The 6048-nt window shown below is 39.9% G+C and overlaps 1 pseudogene; it reads left to right on the top strand.

The window, feature by feature from the left end:
• The first annotated feature begins 776 nt into the window (after window positions 1–776).
• LOC122899087 lies at window positions 777–1540 on the top strand (annotated as a pseudogene).
• The last annotated feature ends 4508 nt before the right edge of the window (window positions 1541–6048 follow it).

Below are 6048 nucleotides of genomic sequence, written 5' to 3'. Positions count from 1 at the left end.
AGAGCCCCCCGGCCCCCTTCCTCCATGAACCTGTATTGCTTAAGCTCTCTGGGCCGCAGTTTCCTGATCTGTAGAGCAGTGACTGTAAAGAACTTCTCATGGGCTGTTGTGACCATTACATGAGAAGCACAAGCAAATACCCGCACACAACATGCACTCACACACGGTGGCCTTTCCTAAGGATAATGCCTTCATCCAGTCAGGACTTGCACAAGATGGCATCCCAGATCTAGGCCATTTGCTGGCAAATAGTCTTGGGGACAGAAGCCAGCATGATGTTATGGAAAATTCTCTAGACAAAGAATTAGGGGCCTGAATTTAAGCTTCATTTCTGTCACCTATTTGCTGTGGGCAGATACTCCTTGTCCCTAAGCTAGAGGGTCCTTCCCCATAAAGTGGGGATAAGGGGACTTGTCTGGACTGGATAATCCAAGATTAGTCCCAGCTCTGACATTCTGGGGTTCCTTGAGGTGGGACAGACTCATTTAGTCATTCAACAACCATTCCAAGTCCCTACAGTGGAGATAGCACTGCAGGAAATAAAACATCTAGGGGACAACTTGTCTTCAGGAAAGGGGAAGAAATTTGCTGGGAAATGATTATTTCTTGCCATTCAAATCTATGTGCAAGTGGATAGCCATAAGCAAAAAACAAAGAAAACCAAAAATCTTCCATTCATACCATATGTATAAAAGTGAACTCGTACTGAAGAGAGCAGGTATCTGGCCTGTGAACAGGCATCTTCGTTTCACATCCAATGAAAGAGCAATTTAAAAATGAGTGATGTTGAGAAGGACAAGAAAGTTTTTGTTCAGAAGTGTGCCCGGTTCCATACACTGGTGAAGGGAGGTGAGCACAAGATTGGGCCAAATCGCCATGGCCTATTTGGGTGAAAGACAGGTCAGCCATCCATATTTTCTTACATGGATGCCAACAAGAACAAAGGCATCACCTAGGGAGAGGAGACACCAATGGAGCATTTGGAGAATCCCAAGAAGTACATCCCTGGAACAAAAATGATCTTCACTGGCATTAAGAAGACAGGGGACACTGCAGACTTGATAGCTTATTTCAAAAAGTCTACTAAGGAGGGGCGTCTGGGTGTCTCAGTCGGTTGGGCGTCTGCCTTCAGCTCAAGTCATGATCCCGGGGTCTTGGGACTGAGTCCCACATCCATTTCCCTGCTCTTCAGGGAGCCTGCTTCTTCCTCTCTTTCTCCCTGCCACTCCCCCTGCTTGTGTTCTTTCTCTCTCTGTCAAATAATTAAATAAAATCTTAAACAAAGAAAAGCTACTAAGGAGTAATAGCTTATTTATTACAAAACAAAAATGTTTCATGTCTTTTTAAATATGTGCCATATTTAAATTGATCTCATCTATCAGAATTCAGATCATGACTAGCTGATAGAATATTTCTTTTGGACAGGACTGATTTAAATAAGATTGGCTTGTGGTTAAATGCACGTGATCAGCTTTCTGAACTTTGCTAGGAATTCTGGTTCAGCAAGTGCTGTCACTCTTTTCCCCTTCTGAAGGTATGATTGGAATTGATTAGTAATGTTCAGCTGTTCCCAGAGATTGTAAATGCCAGCTCTAAACCTATAGGAGATTGGTTTCAAATTAGATTTATATAACTGGTTATATTAATATATGTCTTAATATATTATATATTTTGTAATAATTTAGATTATATTTCACATTCAATATATTATATATTATATTTCACAATATATTATATATATATATATATTTCATATATCAGTGTCTCAGAGAACAGCAACACTCTGCTCTGTTTCAAGGTGTGTTCATTAGCCTGTTAATCATGAGGGCTGGAGATTAGCTGGCAATGTCCACTTTCTCTTTGTGGTCTTAACACTGCCACTTTAACTCGCATTCCCTGCATCAAAAATGTTGCTTTTTACCTCATGAAAGGCATTTTAGTGTGGCTTACGTATCATATTAAATAAAGAATATTTAGGGGCGCCTGGGTGCTCAGTGGGTTAAAGCCTTTGCCTTTGGCTCAAGTCATGATCCCAGGGTCCTGGGATCGAGCCCCACATCGGGATGTCTGTTCAGTGGGGAGCCTGCTTCCTCCTCTTTCTCTGCCTACTTGTGATCTCTGTCTGTCAAATAAATAAATAAAATCTTTAAAAAAGAAAGAAAGAAATAATATTTAGCACTTAGTACATTTTGTAGATGATCAATAAGTTCAGATGCTTTTAAAATTCAGTGTGAGGAGATATGGCAGCAAACTTGGATTGTGAATATTTTACTAAGTCAGACTAAGTTATAATTCAGGACTATCTTCTAAGCAGCTATTCAAAGACAAAACTGTAGAGTTACCATATACATATGATTGGTAATGGTGCTTCTGCCAACTCGTTAGAAGGATTGGAGGAAATATATCAGCACAAATTTGTAAATTACGTGATAAGGCTTAAGATAACTAAAAACAAAATCACATATCAAAATAAAAATTAACTCATACTGGATCAGAGACCTAAATGTAGAACTTAAAACTGTAAGACTTCTTTTTTTTTAAGATTTATTTTTTAATTTGAGGTGGGGGAGAGGCAGAGGGAGAGAGAGAGAGAGAGAATCCCAAACAGACTATGGATATGGTCCATATCCATATGGACCCAATATGGAATTGGAATATGGAGCCCAATGCAGGGCTTGATCTCATCATCCTGAGATAATAACCTGAGCCAAAATCAAGAGTCAGATGCTTAAACAATCCACCCTGGTGTCCCCAAACTATAAGACTTCTTATACTTGATCTTAGCTAAAAGGCCACGAAGTGATCCAAAACTATAAGACTTCTTAAAGAAAACTTTAGGGGGGCACCTGGATGGCTCAGTCGGTTAAGTGTTTGCTTTCTGCTCAGGTCATAATCCTTGGGTCCTGGGATCATAGTCCTGTGTCAAGCTCCCTGCTCAGTGGGGAGGGGAATCTGCTTCTCCCTCTGCCCCTCCCCTTGCTTGTACATTCTCTCTTTCTCTCTCTCTCTCTAGCTTGCTCTCTTCCAAATAAATAAATAAACTCTTAGAAAGAAAAGAAGAAAGGAAGGAAGGAAGGAAGGAAAGAAAGAAACATTAGGAAAAATCCTCTATTATCTTGGATCTGTGAAAGATTTCTTAGATACAAAACCCCCAAACCATAAAATGAAAATTGATCAGTTGGATTCCATACATATTAAAGATTTTTGCTCTTCAAAAACCACCAAGAGAATGAAAAGACAAGCCACAAAATTAAATAAAATGTTTGTAAACAACAACCAAAAATTAACTTGTTAAAAATAATAAATTAGGGGTACCTGGGTGGCTCAGTCAGTTAAGCATCTGCCTTCGGCTCAGGTCATAATCTCAGGGTCCTGAGGTCGAGTCCCGCATTGGGCTCCCCACTCGGTGGGGAGTCATCTTCTCCCTCTGAGTCACTCCCCTCTCATGCTCTCTCTTACTCTCTCTCTCAAATAAATAAATAAAATTCAAAAAGTAAAATAAAATAAATGACATAGAATCAAAATAAATAAAAACAAAAAGTTTTAAAATATAACAAATAAAATTCAAGCAATAAAATGTTTGCAAATCAAGCATCTGATAAGAAACTTTTTGTCAAGAATTTATCAATGCTTAAAACTCAATAATAGGAAAATAGCCAACCAAATCTAGAAATGGGCAAAAGATTTGAACAGACACTTCACCAAATAAGGTGCACAGATAAAAAGTGAGCATGAAAAAATTGTTCCCCATAAAATTGTAAAAATTAAAAAGACCAGCTATATCATGTTTTTGTTTGTTTGTTTGTTTGTTTTTTGTTTTTTTAAAGATTTTATTTATTTATTTGACAGAGAGAAATCACAAGTGGATGGAGAGGCAGGCTGAGAGGGAGAGGGAAGCAGGCTCCCTGCTGAGCAGAGAGCCCGATGCGGGACTCGATCCCAGGACCCTGAGATCATGACCTGAGCCGAAGGCAGCGGCTTAACCCACTGAGCCACCCAGGCGCCCCAGACCAGCTATATCATGTTGACGAGCACATGGAGTAACTGGAATTCTTACTGGTAGGAAGGTAAAATAGTATAACCACTCTGGGAAGCAGTTGGGCATTTCCTTAAAAAGCTGACCCCACACCAGCCATATGATCTAGCCATTCTACTCTTAGGTTCTCCCCAAGAAAAATGAAAATCTACATCCATACTAAGATTTGGGCATAAATTGTCACACCAGTATTATTTGTCAGATGCCCATATGTGAAACAACCCAGAAGTCCATTAATGGGTGAGTGGATAAACTATTCAGGGAGGTCCAGCCATGCAATGGAACACTCCTTTGCCCTATGAATGAATGAGCTATGGATACATGCAACAACATGGATGAATTGCAAAATAATTTGGCTGAGTGAAAGAAGTTAGACAAAAGAGAATACATACTGTGTAATTTCATTTTTTGACAATGGTAGGAAGGATAACCTAATCTATGATGAGGAACGCAAAGGGGTAATGGATAGGTTCATTGTCTTGATTTTGGTTATGGTTTGAACAGTGCATCCATATGTCAAAACTTACAAAGCTTTACATTTTTTATTGGCCTATTTATGGGTTGATCTATTTTTGGTTGAGATATAATTGACTTATAATGTTGTATTAGTTTGTTATACAATGTAATGATGGGATATTTATAAGAAACTGTATGTTTTAAATGGGTATAATTTATGCTTCACCAATTCAGGGTGAGAATTTTCTTTTCTTTTCTTTTCTTTTTTTTTTTAGATTTATTTATTTATTTGGTGGGGGTAGAGAGAGACAATGTGTACATGGGCAGAGGGAGAGGAGAAGGAATCCCCAAATCTCCAAGCAGACTCTCCACTGAGTGTGGAGCCCAGCATGGGGCTGAATCCCATGACCATGATCATGACCTGGCCACCCAGGCGCCCCAGGGTGAGAATTTTCTAAGAAAGACTTTTCTGCTGCTCCCCCAAAATATAATTTATAGTACATCAGTTACACCTCAAAAGGTGTTTGAAAAAATCAAGGTGCAAACATAGAATTGGTAGTGACAGAAAAGACAGTCAAAATATGTTAGGACTGAAATATGCTACAGTTCATATAAATATGCTATAGCAAATATAATATGATTCCAACTTTGTAAGCACACATGCATGTGCACACACACATGAATCTAGCAGAATCTTTTACAGTTAAAACTGCACAGGGGCACCTGGGTGGTTCAGTCAGTTAAAGCCTCTGCCTTCAGTTCAGGTCATGATCCCAGGGTCCTGGGATCAAGCGCAGCATCAGGCTCTCTGCTCAGTAGGGATCCTACTTCCTCCGATCTTTCTGCCTGCCTCTCCGCCTACTTATGATCTCTGTCAAAAAAAAGAAATAAAATCTTAAAAAAAAACCAACAAAACTGCACATACACCCTTTGTCCAAGCAGTCTTACTTTCAGAGATTCCCTCTTACACAAAGAAAAATGAGTGTGCAAGGTGATACTCCCACGTACAGAGGTACAGGTTGTTCACAGCACAAGGACAGCAGGCTGAGGGGCATGTGGGGCTGGAATCCAGTGTACACTCTACTTGCCAAGCCAAGTGAGTGCCTTGTTACAGGCCCAGGTCTGCCTGGACAGGCACCTTTTGCTGATTCGCACAAAAGTTTTCTAGGTATAGTTGGGTTAAAGATATAAAAGGAGGACTATTACATCGGGATGGTTATCCACTGCCGCAAATCAGAAACAACCTGGATGTGTACTTACAGGGAATGCGTTGAAGAAAGTACGACTCAACGATAAAATGAAAAAGTATGGAGTACTAACGGGATCCTCGACCTAGAGGATATCAGAAAGAATATTAAGTGAAAGAAGCAAACTGTGGAAGGTTGTGTCCCCGACCGTCCCCAGACCCCTATGTATGTGCTTTGGAAGCTGATCAACCATCCCCTTGATTTTCTGATTATCTTTTCATTTTCCCTCATGTTTATCTGAACATTTTCCCTGTTGGTGGTTAGAAGCCAGCCAGACCTGGATAGCCATATTTAGTCTCTCTCTCTCTC

Source organism: Neovison vison, chromosome 2, assembly GCF_020171115.1.
Source record: "Neovison vison isolate M4711 chromosome 2, ASM_NN_V1, whole genome shotgun sequence".
Lineage (NCBI taxonomy): Eukaryota > Metazoa > Chordata > Mammalia > Carnivora > Mustelidae > Neogale > Neogale vison.
Note: the sequence above shows the minus strand (reverse complement) of the source record. Positions and strands in the feature narration are given on the sequence as shown.